The sequence below is a fragment of the Rhinatrema bivittatum genome, chromosome 1, assembly GCF_901001135.1.
Source record: "Rhinatrema bivittatum chromosome 1, aRhiBiv1.1, whole genome shotgun sequence".
In the NCBI taxonomy this organism is placed as follows: Eukaryota; Metazoa; Chordata; class Amphibia; order Gymnophiona; family Rhinatrematidae; genus Rhinatrema; species Rhinatrema bivittatum.
Window position 1 is genome coordinate 537458505 of NC_042615.1, and position 17781 is coordinate 537476285.

Genomic DNA, 17781 nt, shown 5'->3' on the forward strand with positions numbered 1-17781 from the left:
CAAGGACCTGGGCACTGCTATGTGTAGAATGTTAAGCATCAAAGCCTTGGTGCCACATCGTATTTGGTGTGTATTTGGCTTCAAATTCCAGAATGTCTTGAGCTGAGTGCTTCCTGATTATTTGCTAAGGTGTATACTTGAAAGTGAGAGCACTTGTTGGGACATTTACATGAACGTACATTGGACTGAGTTTCATTCTGCATGGTATGTGCAAAACACACCATGTCTAGAAAAGCAAAAATTAAGATCCTTAAGTAAACCAATTTAAAAAAAAAAAGAAAATATGAACTTTTTTTATTCTACTGAATCATCTGTCTTTCCCTTTAGACGAGGAGAGAATTATAGTAGTGGGGTTGCGTACAGCATTACATTACTTAAACACGTTTCAGTATCTTAGACTCGTTTCACGGTCAAGTTAGGGCCTCACTTACTTATTATGTCTTTGATAACGCTAATCAAGTGTTCATCCAAGGGATGGTTGTCCTATTTCAAAAAAAGTGTACACTCCTCTTACGAACACTAATAAAGGTGAAGAAAAGACAAGATTGAATTTGGGTGGAGAGACAATATGAATTGGCATAGAAAGGATCAAAACTTAAGATTAGGGGAATTTGACTCTACTGCCAGAGTACTCAGAGCAAGGAACAGAGAGGTTAAAAATAAAACATCAAGACATGCTATTCAGTTAGCTGGTTAACTTATGCAACTAACTCTGGTCGTGCTGTTGACCTGTCCTAAAGTTAGCTAGATAAACATGTTTATCCAGCTAACTAGCCGAGCTGCTCAGCAGCTGAATATTGCACCCATCAGCGAAACAAAAAAATAGGTAAAAATACCCAGTAACAGAACTAAAAAAAAAAGGTGAATTCCATAAAATTAAGCAAAGTTACAACCAGCAAAACAGTACAAAAGATTAACATTTTTCATCAAGAAAAAGGCCTAATTCATTAAGTAATGGTACTTGAATGTCTTGTCAGTGAACCAAAAACTTATAAGGTCATTCATCAAAATGCATTAGGGCCCTAACGCCCACAATAATACCATAACGCCCACAAGAAAAAAACGCATTGTGAGATGCATATGCAAATTTTTAAAATTTAGCCAAAAGGGAGGAGTTTGGGTTGAGTTCATGAAAATGAGGGGTGTTTAACATTGCATGCAATAGCTTAACACACATTATCACATGTTTTAATGCCAGAAATAACCACTTTTTTTCCTGGTGTTATGCTGTGCGATATGACCCAACCTGAATTTGCAATAAATATGGCAAATCCTGTTTCGGGGGGGGGGGGGGGGGTAAGAGGAGAGGGAAAGGTGTGGCGTAGAGAGAGAGAGCCTCTGAAGTTGCACACATTACTCAACTATACCACTGTAGTAGGGTGAACTAGTAACTTGAGGTGAGAGTTTAGTGGTGGTCTAGGGCTTGGGGGGGCAGTTTTACATACACAATCATAGGTACGAACAGCACAGTACACATCAGTGAAGATTTGATATGATTTAGAGTGAGTAAAGTTACACAAAGATGAGGTTTTTACATTGTACTCTCGCCCTAGCTTGATATCAGCTAGGTAGAGTGTGCATCAAACTTGGCCGAGAGTACAAACCCTACACCACCACCAAAACCTCACCTGGAGTTACTAGTTGACCCTCCTATGGTTATATAAATAGTTGACTTATATTAGAACCTTATAAAGAGTCTCTTTCTCTCTCTCCTACTCTCCTCAGCAGTCCAAAACATGGAAATGCCTGTCTGGGCACTTTGCAGCTTGCAATGTGAAAAATATCGCAGGTGCAATAAATTTTATGCGTGTTGTGGTAAAATACCTATGTGAAATGGTAAGAGCACAAATTGCGGTATCTCAAGTTACCCTAACCACACCCCTCTTTTTTTTTTTTTGGGTGCTATTCCTGTGGAATTTATAGCAAAATAGTGTCATGCTAGAACTGACAATTGTCCAAATCCCTTAGACAAAAGCTTTACAGAAGAGCCAACTTGCTTTCTAAACTTGCTTTCTAAAAGTGAGAGAGAAATCAATGTGCAGCTCAAGAAGAATTAAATTTCATAATTCAAGACCAAACCAATGAGCACTGCCTGATTGATCTTGCCTCTGAAGGTGTAGATGATAGTAAAGCTTTTGGAAGGACTGAAGTGTCCTTCATGGCTTGTGAGGATGTAAGAGTTGACAGATAAATCAGGGCCAAATGATTAAGACATTTAAAAATGATGCATAAGGTCTTAAATCTTGCCCTGAACTTTATAAGCAGCTGGTGCAAGTCTTGTAAAATCAGATTCATATGGGTACTTGACCTAGCCCCCACTAACAGCTGCACCAGCTGCAGGTCCTCTAGACTATTCTTGGGAATACCCTGCCTGATACAGGGAATGTTGTGTGTGATTGGTAATGAGAGCATGTACTGTGGTGGCTAAATTGCGCCGTTTTAGAAAATAGAACATTTGTCATATCTAGTGCACACACAGCTCTGCATTATGGAGATCGATTCTCTGTTAACCTCAACAAAAATCTAGAAGGGATAAGAGGTTCCCCAATATTAACAGTAAATTTCCTCATCAGTCAGTGTAACAGATGAAAATATTGCATGGAGAACAATCTGTCAGTACAATAATGTAAGAGCTTACTGACTAATGCCAGGTAAGTTTGATGAAAAGTCAACTCATGACAAGATGAAGTCACAATATCGGTAGAGTCCTGCCTCTCTGGGAAGGGAGTTCTAAAATCTTGGAGTAAAGGAAGAGAAGGCTTGCTTACAGATTTCAGCTAGCCTAGTCTCTAAGGACAGAAAGCTAGATAAACAGCTTATTTTCTCATCTTAAAATATGAAATGGTTTATATCAAAAGAGGTGATCCTTTAGATAAAAAGTACACTGTCCATTTAAGGATTTAAAAAGCCTTAAATTGAGCCCAGTAAAATTGGTATCCAGTGTAAATTCATTAAGGTTAGGCTCTTTAACTTGGAGAAAAATGATAAAGGTTATAAAATCCAGTGATGTGGAACAGGTAAATGGGTGTAACAGTTAACCTCTAAATAGTACTAGAAGTAAGGGACTTATTTTGAAACTAACAGGTGGCAGACTTAAAACTTGGCAAGTTTTTTCACTCTGTGCATAATGAAACTGGAATTCATTGCTGAAGCATGTGGTCAAGGCATCTAGCTTAGCTGGGCTTAAGAGATTTGGCCAAGTTTCTGAAGAAATTCTATAGACTAGATTTAGCTAGGTGGACCTTGGGGAAAAATCATTTATCTCTGGAAGTGAGCAACAATAAATTTGCTTTTCTCTTTGGCATCTGCCAGGAACTTCCTAATGACCTGGAATGGTTGCTGTCAGAGACAGGATGCAGAGCTTGATGGACCCAGCATAACACATTTAGGTTCTTAACACCAGACTCGTATGGTCCCTATAGCTACAGTCAGATAACATACATCTATGGCATTCTGGACTAACTGAAGCTGTTTCAATAGTTTTTGTGGAAGACCCACAAATAGTATAATGCCTAATAGTAATGTGTTTTTTTTTTTTAGACACATATATACGTGTCCAGCTTGTCCTTTACATATGCCTTTTCCTAGCGTGTAGCAGATGGACTCAAGACCAATGGGTATAGTGTACTCCTGTTAGCAGTTGGAGACTGATCAGATTTCAATCTGACGTCAGCCCCTAGTACATATACCCCTGCAGGAAGTGCAGCTCTTCAGTATCTGCACGCTCTCACAGCGTTAGAACCAAATTCAAAGAAGAAAATCCAAATTTAAAGAAGAAACCTACTTGAAGACAAGCCCCGCTCTTCTGCGGTGATACCTTCAGGTCCCTCCCCCAGTTGAGATTCTGGAGGTGATTTCCGTGGTTCCTCAGAGGTAAGCCTCGGTCCGGCAGCTGAATCGCAGCGAGGACCTAGCCCCCGATCCTCAGGCGCGGCTGAGAGGCAGCGGGTGCACCCTCGAGCGCGGCGGTGAAGGTATTTGCCCTCTCCCCCCGTAGCCGGAGACTGCCCGGGACGAAAACCGGGAAGCGCTGAAGACAAGGTAAGATAGAAATCTTCTACTTGAATCCAGTCTCCAAGGATCGAGGAGGAGCACAGGTCATCGGCCGGGACCAGTGCCACCGGGTTGATCCGCCTTAGGGCCAGGCCCCAGCTATTTCCGAGGGTCTACCCACGTGGACACCCTCCGAGGGGGTCGCCATATTGCCCACGTGCTCGCAGTCGCTATCTTGGCCCTATTCGCCTCGCCGTTCGAGAGCGCACAATTCGAACTAGGCGCACAAAGCCCTTGTGCGCATAAACTTCCACGCACATTAAACCTTGCGCACATAAGTTGCGCACACAGAGCCGGGCGCATATCTACGGCTGAACTCACAGTGGCGCGCACAACTACATGCTCATCTTAAGCGCACTGGAGCGCATAAGAGTTTAGGCGCTGACAGCCATGGCACCTCCAGAAACAGGAATAAAGGCTCAAGGCCTCTGCCCAGCATGCCACATCAGAGCTGCACAAAGCAAGGAGGCCGAGGCCCTGGGAGACCCAGTCCAGGGCCAGTCCCACCCAGGGCTGAGTTCTAGCTCCTCAGGGGGTACCCCGGACCTAGCCAGGGGGACCTCCCCACAGACGGGGACCCCCGAGGAACCAGCGCCCCTCAGCTTTGACCCAGCGTCGATCTCATGGGTGGAGTTCTTCAAGGGGATTCACGCCTTTGTTCAAATGCAAACTGAAACTCAGGCTGACCAGCAACATGCTCCACAGGAAGGTCCTCATGCCCCAGGCCCTTCAAAACCTAGGCACAGGCTTCCACTACCCAGAAGCCCCACCTATGGGGACTCGGAAATCTCTGAGGAGGAAGCCGAACCCTTAGAAGAGGGGGAGCTCCCCCCGGGGACAGAGCCTCACCAAACCATGAGACACTTCTTCACAAAGGACGAGCTCCCGGACCTGGTCAACCAATGCCTGACGGAGCTCGCTATCCCGGGCCCAGGGACTTCGGGGGAGCCTAAACCGAACCCCCCTGCTGGAGGGTCTTCGACAGACTTCTCGCCATTTCCCTCTGTTACAAGCAGCACAGCAGCTGATTGACCTGGAATGGAATGCTTCGGAGTCCACATTCAAAAGGGGATGACCCTTGGCAGCCCTGGACCCAGCAACCAAAGTTCTGGCATGCCCAAGAGTTGATGCCATGGGCTGTGCGGTCTCCAAGCGCACTACCATCCCAGTTGAGGGAGGAGCTACACTCAAGGATGCACCTGACCGGCAGCTGGAGTCCATCCTCAGTCATTTGATGTTGCCACTATATCTCTACAAATTGCGGCCTGCTGCACCATGGGGACACGTGCCTGCTTATCACAAACCAGGAACAACACCCCGGGAGAAGACATGGAACCAGCAGTATCATTCCTCGCGGACACTGCCTCCGACCTAGTGCGCACCGCGGCCAGAGAAGTGTCCTCTGCGGTGGCGGCCAGGAGGCAACTCTGGCTCCGAAGCTGGTCGGCCAACGAATCTTCCAAAACGCGCCTCACGAGGATGCCCTTCAAAGGATCCCTCCTGTTCGGCAGCGAACTAGAGAAGCTGGCCGACAAATGGGGCGAGTCCCCAGTGCCGCGCCTACCGGAGGATAAGACTAAGAGAAACCAGCGACCCCCAGGTCCTCCAGGGGCAGAAATTCACAGCTCTTCAATCCTTACAGGAGCAACTATCAAGCCCCCCGCCCTACGGGCAGGAACCAGTCCTTTCGGACCAAGCACAAGAGGGGAACCAGCTCTGGTACAGGCCCCAGCTGCACCTCACAATGAGATTCAGCCGACCCATCCAAGGGAAGAAGCCATAGGGGGCAGACTAACCCTATTCCACCACAGATGGGTCGAGATAACTTCGGACAAGTGGGTCATAGCCATCATTCAGGAGGGGTACTACGTGGATTTTCTACGAATCCCTCCGGGCAAGTTCGTGGAGTCCCCCTGCCACGACCTCTCCAAGAGGGCAGCAGTGGAAGCTACACTGTCCAGGCTACTGGCCCTCGAGGCCATAACCCCAGTATCTCCACAAGAGATAAATACTGGGCATTATTCCATTTATTTTATTGTCCCCAAGAAAGAGGGAACATTCAGGCCCATCCTGGACCTCAAATCTGGTCAACCGCCACCTGAGGATTCCCCGCTTCCGCATGGAAACCCTATGATCCGTAATAAGGGTGATACAACCGGGAAAATTTCTCACATCCCTGGATCTTTCGGAGGCCTACCTACACATCCCAATTCATCAGGAACACCAGTGTTACCTACGCTTCAAAGTCCTGAACCGTCACTACCAGTTCCGGGCACTACCCTTCAGGTTAGCCACAGCACCCTGGATGTTCACCAAGGTAATAATAGTCGTGGCGGCAACACTGAGGAAGGAAGGAATCCTCATTCACCCTTACCTGGACGACTGGCTGATTAGGGCAAAGTCACCGGAGGAAAGTTGCCAAGCAACCAGCAGAGTCATAACCCTATGGAGAGCCTAGGATGGGTGGTCAACACAAACAAAAGCTCCCTACAGCCCTCACAGTCGCTGGAATACCTAGAAGTCTGATTCGACACCAAAGAGGACAAGGTCAGCCTGACCCCCACAAGGAGATCAAAACTGTGGAACAGGCTGCAAACTTTGCTGAACGATCCTCGTCCCACAGTATGGGATTACCTACAAGTCCTCGGGCTGATGGCATCCACCCTGGAAGTTGTGCCATGGGCGCGAGCCCACATGAGGCCCCTACAGCGCTCCCTCCTATCACGGTGGAGCACACGGTCCCAGAACTACACCGTACATCTATTACTCCGGGCAGAGTTTGGACCCAACTACGGTGGTGGCTGCAGGCCAGCCACATGAGCCGGGGATCAAGACTATCCTCCCCAACCTGGACCCTACTCACCACAGATGCCAGTCTACGAGGATGGGGAGCACACTGCGAGGAGTTAACCGCCCAAGGGCAGTGGAACGCAGAAGAGGCGGGATGGAACCCGCCTCTTCAATCAACCACCTAGAAGCGCAGGCAGTCAGACTAGCCTGTCTGCGGTTCGCTCACAGACTCAGAAACAAAGCGGTCAGAGTAATGTCTGACAACGCCACGACAGTGGCCTACATCAACCGGCAGGGGTGAACCAGGAGCCAACAGGTGTCCCTAGAAGTAGACCCCCTGATGGCATGGGCAGAAGCAAACCTCCAGGAGATCTCCGCCATCCACATGGCCGGGAAAGACAACATCATGGCAGACTTCCTCAGCAGGGAAAGTCTAGACCCAGGAGAATGGAGGCTGTCGTCCGCAGCCTTCCAATTGATAGTGAATTGGTGGGGGACACCGCACATGGACCTTCTGGCAAACAGATCCAACGCCCAAGTATCCAGATACTTCAGCCGCAGGCCCAAGGGATCGATGGCCTGGTACAGACTTGGCCACCGGGGACTCTACTATACGCCTTCCCGCTGTGGCCACTATTGGGCGCGATCATTCACAAGATCCAGCTAAACAAGGGGCTAGTTTTGGTGGCTCTGGATTGGCCGAGAAGACCCTGGTATGCAGACATGAGAAGACTGCTGGCAGGGAACCCTCTACCCCTGCCCCCACACAGGGACCTGCTACAACAAGGTCCGATCCTCCACGAGGACCCAGCTCAATTCTCTCTCTGTTTGGCCATTGAGAGGGCCCGCCTGAGAGAGAGCGGATACTCGGGGGCGGTAATCGACACTCCTCAGCGCAAGCAAGTTCTCCACATCGTTAACGTACATAAGGATCTGGAAAGTATTTGAAGCCTGGTGCGAAGACCACAACATCAAGCCACGCTCATTTAAAGTTCCCGTGATCCTGGAATTCTTACAGAATGGTCTGCAGAAGGGCCTGTCCCTCAACTCCAACAAGGTACAAGTGACCGCATTGTCATGCTACGGCTCCAAGAGCGAGGGTGACAGCATAGCTTCTCACCCGGTCTCCTGAAAGGAGTCAAACACATTCGCCCACCACTAAAGTGGCCGGTACCTCTGGGGAATCTCAATCTCGTCCTGGACTTCCTAGCGGGAACTGCCTTCAGACCCCTCCAGGGCCTGTCCCTCCGCCTGTGCTCAGCCCGCCACATCTCGGAACTACAAGCACTGTCCTGCCGTGAGCCGTTCCTCAGGCTCATCCCGGGGTCCATCCAACTACGCACGGTTCCCTCCTTCCCCAAAGTGGTTTCTCACTTCCACCTCAACCAGACCATCTCGCTACCAACGACGGATGGCTTGAAGAATTCGGAAGAAGCCATGTTTTCATTTACCTAGGGCATCCACCCTGCCGGGTGTCGACGCTTTCCGGTTGAGTACACTGGTGGTCTCCAGCTATAGTCAATCAACCAGATCAAGTTAATCAAGTTTGAACGTTTAACCAAATTATGAAGTTAATCAGTCAGTCAGTCACACATATATCCACAATGCTTTTCGAGGAGAATACTGAAGAGCTGCACTTCCTGCAGGGGTATATGTAGTACGGGCTGACGTCAGATTGAAATCTGATCCGTCTCCAACTGCTATCAGGAGTACACTATACCCATTGGTCCTGAGTCCATCTGTCTACACTAAGGAAAACGAAATTATCAGGTAAGTAATCTCCAATTTTTTTATTTTCATGATTTTGCTTGCAACACCTTCCTGCTAATTTGGGTGTCTTAATTCAACTAGGGGTCATGAAATGAGATCCAGTGGAGATGATTCAGTACCAACATAAGGAAATATTTAATCACGGAAAGGGTGGTAGATGCCTGGAATTCCTGTCCAGAGGAGGTGGTGAAGATGACGACAATTCACAGGGACATGGGATAAACACTGGATCTCTAAAGGCTAGGGGATGAAAATTAGATAAGCGGGGGGGGGGGGGGGGGAACTTTCTGTTGCAGCGGTTACTACCCTTAGCAGAAGGCCATGGAGATTACTACCCTTTAACCAACTTGCTATGATGCTTTTAATGCAACTGCAACATTGCTCCCAGCTCAGACTGCTGGGGGGGAAGAAAAACTGGATTCAGACGACAGAGGGCCCAGACTTCCATGGTCTGGGATGCTGATAGGCAGACATAAGGGAAAAAGCACAGGACTGCTTCTGCCAAGTCCTAAAGAAAACAAAGAAAGTGTGCATGGGGCTAACTTGGTGGTGCGGCAGTTACTTCCCTTAGCAGAAGGCATGGTGATTACTAATCTTAAACCATTAAGCTTTGTTGCTTTTAGTGCAACTGCAACATTGCTCCCTGCTTCAGCAGAAGGAAAAGAGGAATTGGATTCAGACAACATCCAAGAGGACCCAGACTTCTATGGTCTGGGGCACTGATAGACATAAGGGAAAAAGCACAGGTTTTTCTATGGCAGTCAATAAGCAAAGAGCATTAAGCATGACTGATTGAGTTTTCAAGAAAGCTGAAAATGTTGCTAGTTGCAATTGTTATAGGTTATCATAAGGCTGGGAGATAACTGCAGAGTAGCAGTTACTACCTTAGGAAGCTTGCTGGGCATCTTGTCCGTTTCAGCCGTCATTTCTAAGGTTTAATCTGAACTGGCCTCTGCCAAGGCTACTGTGATATTAAACTGCAAGAGTTTTTCTCCACTTCTAACCCTCCTCTCTCTCTCCTCTTAATCCAGCCATCTGTATGACAGTTCTTTGCCAGTGCCCACAGTCCATAGCTCCTTCAAGAACCTGGTATGCGTCCACTATGAATTTTGCCAGTCAGGGCTCCAGGATTTCAGGGAGACTGGACATCAAACATTCCTAAGTATGGAGACCAGGGAATTTTTTTTGTGTCAATTTTAATTGTTGGGTGTTTTGATATGTTTGTTTTGAAATATTAGTTTCTGAGAACTTTAAAAAATATATTTTAATTGAGTAATATTCTACTTGCCAGTTGTTTTGAAATATTAGTATTAGAACAGTTTTATTAATGATTTCTTGATGGTGCTTGCTTTTCCATTGTTGCACTGCATTCAGAGCATGGCTTCTTGCAGTTTCCATTTCAGTTTGTCTCATTTCTATTTTTACTTTATGGTGTCTTTATTCTGTATTTGATAAGGCGTGTCTGTGTTCTGTATGTGTGACCGTGGTGCGGTATTCTGCTGGTGTATAGTTTCCATGTAGGGATCTATAGCAGTCTGGCTTGTTCTGTTTTCCTAATAGTAGGTATATATTGATGTTTTAGGGCTGGTGTAATATTTGCAGTGTTGCCTTTTCATAGGTAGGGTTGTTACTATTTGAGTGCTGGCATTTAGTGCTGTTTTGGTATGGGAGGTTTATACTGTAATTGTAAGTCAGTTTACTTATGGCTTTCTGAGGGCCAAGCCCACATTGAATGCACTTTACAACAGACCTAATACCATATGGGTTCCAAGTCTCTCTCTTTTTCTAGTTGGCACTGCAGCAGTGCATGTAAAAATGTTTGATATTTTTACCTCAGACTATGAATATCCTTTTTCATGTAAAGTCTATTATAAATGCATAATTTTTAGTTGTATGTGGTGAGGGCTGGGAGGGAGAGAGGGAGCGCAGGGCTTGTAAGACTTACTTAGGATGCCTCATACTTTTTGTATCAACCTGGAGAGTCTGCTCCCCCCCCCCCCCCCCATTCACTCATCTCCCACATCTCCAGGTGGCAAATGCTGGAGAAATGTGGAAGGCAGGTCATAAAGGGGCCGATGCAATAAATACACGTAGAAAGCGGGCTCTGAACAGTCAGCATCCACTCTCTAAATGCTCGCATGGACCCCCAAAGGGGGGGGCGCCATGCAATATTCAAATTAGGGGGTCGCGTTAGCAAGGATGCGCTAGGGTCGCTTGCAACTCTTAGCGCATCCTTGCCAACGCGAACCCAAACCCAGTGTCTGTTTTTGTGACCGCCGTGCAGCAGTCGGGGAAACAGATGCTGTTTAAAACCCCCTATTGCAGTGGTTCTCAACCCTGTCCTGGGGGCCCACCAGCCAGTCGGGTTTTCAAGATATCCACAATGAATATGCATGAGAGAAAATTTGCATACACTGCCTCCATAACATGCAAATTTTCTCTCATGCATATTCATTGTGGATATCATGAAAACCCGACTGGCTGGGGGGGGGTCCCCAAGACAGGGTTGAGAACCACTGCCCTATTGCATGGCATCCCACGTGACTCAGGCTCGAGTGTCAATGGCGGGGAAGAGAGAGCGAGCGAAGTAAAAGAAAGGCGGGGGAGGAAGCAGAGACGGTGCCAGGGAGACCTGTGGTGGCGGGAGTGGAGTTCCCGGGCTGTGGTGGGCGGTCCCCGGGAGAAAAGGCGGCGAGACACCCCCTTAGCAGGGACTCGGGAGAGGGAGGGGGCAAGGCAGGAAGCCTCGGACAGCAGGAAATCGCCAAAACTGTGAAGAGAAGACGGGGGGGGGGGGGGGGGGGGCAGGCGCTGCTGCTCTGGAAGAAGCGAGGTAGGAGGAAGTGACGAGAAAAAGAAAGGTGGAGGAGGAAGCAGAAGACGGGTTACCGTATGGTGGTCATGAAAACCGACGCCGGGTTTCTCGGCATCTGTTTTCGTGGCTGACTGCCGCTAAGGAGAATTCTTTGTCTTATTTTTTTTTTCTTCTTTTTTCGATGCGCACATCTATTAACGCCTGCTCCTGGCAGGCGTTAATAGATATGTACACAGAAGAATCTCTTCAAAAATTAATGTGGTGTGGAGACAGTCAAATATCGATCTTACCACAAATATCTGTACAACCACAGTTTTTTACCCAAATGATTAATCACCTCAAGTGAGAAAAAATATATTTTTTCTCTTCAAATACCAGACCTCATAAAACGGCAAAATTTAGTGATGCTAATTTAGCATGTATTGAGTATGCCAATGTTTATAATCACAGGTCTTTGATAGATGAATTTTTTCTTTTTGTTTTCTTTACTTTCGTGAGAACAATGTTCATGTGAATTAATAAAATAGTCTCTTTAGATAAACGTAACTATTTCTGTGCTCTTCTTTTCATTTCATTTTATCATTTTTAACCAGCATTTAGTACTTAGCACTTAGCTTAGTTTTTGTGGTGAAGAAACGCCATATTTCTTCGTGAGAGGCTAGCATGAGAAAAGCCCGACACTGGATCCGTGTTTCGGCTCGTGCCTTCGTCGGGGGCCGAAATAGCTGTTAATAAAAATATATAATCAATGACAACATTGTAACAAAAATCTTCAAATACTTATCACATTTAGTGAGACTTCAGCACACGAACATGATAATGGAGCGGCTGGAGGTGGCGGCGTCTGCCGGTGTTCCGTTTCTTCTACCCGAAGTCAGGGAAACGCGCCCTTTTTTTTAACAGATGAATAGCCAATCATCTGATGCCACGTCATCAATGATGTAACTAAACTTGTATGGACATTTAAACCGTCTGTCAAAATTATATTACTTCCGCCAAAGGTGAAAGAAAAAGCGTCCTTTCTTAATCAGTATAACTAATCCTCAAATACCATGTGAATAAAATTTATTAAATTAAACCAAAGAGAACCATTCAACCGAAAGATTGAGACCTAGTGGCTGTATGGTATTTAATTTAGAGATCCATTGTTGCTCTCTGATATTCAATAATTTTTGTGGATCACCACCTCTCCCTGATAATTTAATTGTATCTATCACCCTCCATCTGAGATCCACGAATTGGTGTTGTTTTGAAAGACAATGTGCTACAATCGGAGCTTGTAATTTGCCAGTTTGTAAACAACTTTTGTGTTCAATGAGTCTAGTGCGTATTGAACGTTTTGTCCTGCCTACGTAAAATAGATCACATGGGCATTTGATGATGTAAATCACGTGCGAGGACTGACAATTTGTGTGGGTTCTTGCCGACCATATTCTTCCCTGAGAGTCCGTCCAATCAGGACCTGTCAAAGCAGTAGCGCAGGCTGTACACTTCTGACATGGCCAATGACCACTTGGTAAATCAGATGTATCGATACTTGCAGGCATATACAATGAGTGAGTTAGAATCTCCCTTAAATTTCGTCCACGACTGTATGAAATTATCGGTAATTCAGAAAAAATGTTATAAGTTTGCAAAACATGCCAATATTGCCGTATGATGGAAGCTACAGCAGTGGACTTGGATGAATGGCGTAAAGTGCATACCAAAGGCAGATCACCAGGATCAGATGATTCTTCTAATAAGAGCCATTGACGATGTGCGTTGGACGCACGTTTCCAAGCTTTTCTTACAATACCTGATGGATATTCACGCTGTAATAGATGGATAGCCAATTGTTGGGCTTGCAAAGAAAATTCTGATTTATCTGTGCATAATCGTCGTAAACGAAGGAATTGTCCAATGGGCAAATTTCTTTTAAGGCTGTGAGGATGCCAACTAGAAAAATGTAGCAGAGTGTTACAGTCCGATGGTTTTCTGTACAATGACGTAATTAAATGATCACCTTGTTTAGTGATCAAAATATCCAAAAAATTAATGGAAGTATGATGATAATGTATAGTGAAAAAGATATTCGAATCAATGGAATTCAACCAATCTAGAAAAACATGTAGATGTTGTACACTGCTGTGCCACAGGAAGAAGATGTCATCAATATATCGGACCCAATGTGAAATATGGACAAATTGATTAGAAGGATATACATGCGTAGACTCAAAATCAGCCATAAACAAATTAGCCAAACTTGGCGCCATAGTAGTGCCCATGGCAGTTCCATGAATTTGTTGATAGAAGCATTGATTAAACATGAAATAATTTTCTTTAAGCGCTATCTCTGCCAATTTCAACAAAAAAGTAGTTGGAATGCGATGAGGTCTTATTCTAGAATCCAAATTCTGTTCCAAAATGATGAGGGATTATTGCTGAGGGATACTGGTATACAAAGCACGTATATCAAGGGTGACCAACAAAACATCTGTAGTAAATTGTATCGAAGCTAAAATATTTAGCATCGATTTGGTGTCTTTTACATATGATGCAATCTGTGGAACCAACGGTTGTAGGAATTTATCAACAAACACCGAAAGCGGTTCAAGCAAAGAACCAACTGTGCTGACTATAGGTCTTTCACATTGGGTCCGATATATTGATGACATCTTCTTCCTGTGGCACAGCAGTGTACAACATCTACATGTTTTTCTAGATTGGTTGAATTCCATTGATTCGAATATCTTTTTCACTATACATTATCATCATACTTCCATTAATTTTTTGGATATTTTGATCACTAAACAAGGTGATCATTTAATTACGTCATTGTACAGAAAACCATCGGACTGTAACACTCTGCTACATTTTTCTAGTTGGCATCCTCACAGCCTTAAAAGAAATTTGCCCATTGGACAATTCCTTCGTTTACGACGATTATGCACAGATAAATCAGAATTTTCTTTGCAAGCCCAACAATTGGCTATCCATCTATTACAGCGTGAATATCCATCAGGTATTGTAAGAAAAGCTTGGAAACGTGCGTCCAACGCACATCGTCAATGGCTCTTATTAGAAGAATCATCTGATCCTGGTGATCTGCCTTTGGTATGCACTTTACGCCATTCATCCAAGTCCACTGCTGTAGCTTCCATCATACGGCAATATTGGCATGTTTTGCAAACTTATAACATTTTTTCTGAATTACCGATAATTTCATACAGTCGTGGACGAAATTTAAGGGAGATTCTAACTCACTCATTGTATATGCCTGCAAGTATCGATACATCTGATTTACCAAGTGGTCATTGGCCATGTCAGAAGTGTACAGCCTGCGCTACTGCTTTGACAGGTCCTGATTGGACGGACTCTCAGGGAAGAATATGGTCGGCAAGAACCCACACAAATTGTCAGTCCTCGCACGTGATTTACATCATCAAATGCCCATGTGATCTATTTTACGTAGGCAGGACAAAACGTTCAATACGCACTAGACTCATTGAACACAAAAGTTGTTTACAAACTGGCAAATTACAAGCTCCGATTGTAGCACATTGTCTTTCAAAACAACACCAATTCGTGGATCTCAGATGGAGGGTGATAGATACAATTAAATTATCAGGGAGAGGTGGTGATCCACAAAAATTATTGAATATCAGAGAGCAACAATGGATCTCTAAATTAAATACCATACAGCCACTAGGTCTCAATCTTTCGGTTGAATGGTTCTCTTTGGTTTAATTTAATAAATTTTATTCACATGGTATTTGAGGATTAGTTATACTGATTAAGAAAGGACGCTTTTTCTTTCACCTTTGGCGGAAGTAATATAATTTTGACAGACGGTTTAAATGTCCATACAAGTTTAGTTACATCATTGATGACGTGGCATCAGATGATTGGCTATTCATCTGTTAAAAAAAAGGGCGCGTTTCCCTGACTTCGGGTAGAAGAAACGGAACACCGGCAGACGCCGCCACCTCCAGCCGCTCCATTATCATGTTCGTGTGCTGAAGTCTCACTAAATGTGATAAGTATTTGAAGATTTTTGTTACAATGTTGTCATTGATTATATATTTTTATTAACAGCTATTTCGGCCCCCGACGAAGGCACGAGCCGAAACACGGATCCAGTGTCGGGCTTTTCTCATGCTAGCCTCTCACGAAGAAATATGGCGTTTCTTCACCACAAAAACTAAGCTAAGTGCTAAGTACTAAATGCTGGTTAAAAATGATAAAATGAAATGAAAAGAAGAGCACAGAAATAGTTACGTTTATCTAAAGAGACTATTTTATTAATTCACATGAACATTGTTCTCACGAAAGTAAAGAAAACAAAAAGAAAAAATTCATCTATCAAAGACCTGTGATTATAAACATTGGCATACTCAATACATGCTAAATTAGCATCACTAAATTTTGCCGTTTTATGAGGTCTGGTATTTGAAGAGAAAAAATATATTTTTTCTCACTTGAGGTGATTAATCATTTGGGTAAAAAACTGTGGTTGTACAGATATTTGTGGTAAGGCGTTAATAGATGACAGTTAAATGTGAATCAGAGACGCATATTTTTCTTTTTTGCAGCGGGAGTGAATGCCTAATAGCCTCATTCACATGTGAAGAGCGCCATTGCGTTCACTCCGCGTTAGACGCGCGTTGAATAGGCGCTAATCCCCTTATTGCATTAGGGGATTGATTAGCGCCTATTTTACCTGCGTCTAAGTGCACGTTAAGATTGTGCTGGGCTCAGCGCACCGTATTGCATCGGCCCCAAAGGTCCTTGAAGTGTGACAGGGTTGTTAGTTTCCTAGAAATATTATCACTGCCACTCCTCTGTGAACTCTGATCCCCCTTCTATGCATTTCAAATCACCAAAAGGGCCAGACTCGAAGAGGACTCCTCTCTTGATTTGACCTGTTCCATCCCTTGGGGGGGAGAGGGAGCGCCATCTCATCCCTCATGTCAGGCCTTGAGTTGCCCCTGCCCACCCCACTTGCACCTCGCTGCTGCCAAAGTTTTAAATTAAATCCCTGCCTGGGCTCCTCCACCTCACCCTTTACACCATCCACAGGTTTAAATGGGGCAGGAATTGAACCTCAGCTGCTCCTATCCAACTATCGTTAGTTTACAAAATGGCGTTAGGCAACCTGCGACAGTCCCCATTTTGTCGTATGACAGATTTCCCTAGGTTGGCTGGCACTATTTTGAAAATGAGTAGCAGGGCAGGCACAACTGAGGATTGTTCCCACCCCCATATAAACCTGCAGATAAGGTGTGTGAGATGGGATGGGAGGAATCTGGAAAATAGTGCCAAGCTGGAGTACTTTTTTTTTTTTAAGGGGATTTTTTTTCTTAAATGAAACAAAATTAGCTAAATTTTGTTCATTTTTCATTCTTTAAACAAAACAAGAATTTAATTGAAATTCTAACAAAACCACATAGCTAGAGTCTATGCGGTATAGGTCAGTATGCATGCGTAAAGGATGCTATACATTAAGGCCCTAGCATGCACCATAAGCTAATTTCAACATAAGAAATTGCCGTGCTAGGTCAGACCAAGGGTCCATCAAGCCCAGCATCCTGTTTCCAACAGAGGCCAAACCAGGCCACAAGAACCTGGCAATTACCCAAACACTAGGAAAATCCCATGCTTCTGATGCAAATAATAGCAGTGGCTATTCCCTAAGGGGCAGATTTTAAATACTTGCGCGAGCGCGTACTTATGTTTGCGCAGCAGGCGCGAACAAAAGTACGCTGGATTTTATAAGATACACGCGTATCTTATAAAATCCGGGGTCGGCGCGCGCAAGGGGGTGCACATTTGTGCAACCTGCGTGCGCCGAGCCCAGCGCACGCTGCCTGTTCCCTCCGAGGCCGCTCAGATTTCGGAGCGGCCTCGGAGGGAACTTTCCTTCGCCCTTCCCCCCACCTTCCCCTACCTAACCCACCCCCCCCTTACCTTTGCACGCGTCGGTCGGCTGCCCTGCTCCGTGGTCCAGTCCTGGGGGCTGTTCCGGAGGCTGTGGCCACGCCCCCGGAACGCCCCCAGGCCGAAACCACGCCCATGTCGCCGCCCCCAAAACGCCACGTCATCCCGCCACGCCCCCGACAGGAAGCCCCGGGACTTGCACGCGCGCCAGCGGCCTATGCAAAATAGGTGCGCCGGCGCGCAGGGGTTTTAAAATCCGCTCCTAAGTAAACTTGAATAGCAGCTGTTAATGGACTTCTCCAAGAACTTATCCAAATCTTTTTTGAACCCAGCTACACTAACTGCACTAACCACATCCTCTGGCAACAAATTCCAGAGCTTTATTGTGCGTTGAATGAAAGAATTTTCTCAGATTAGTCTTAAATGTGCTACTT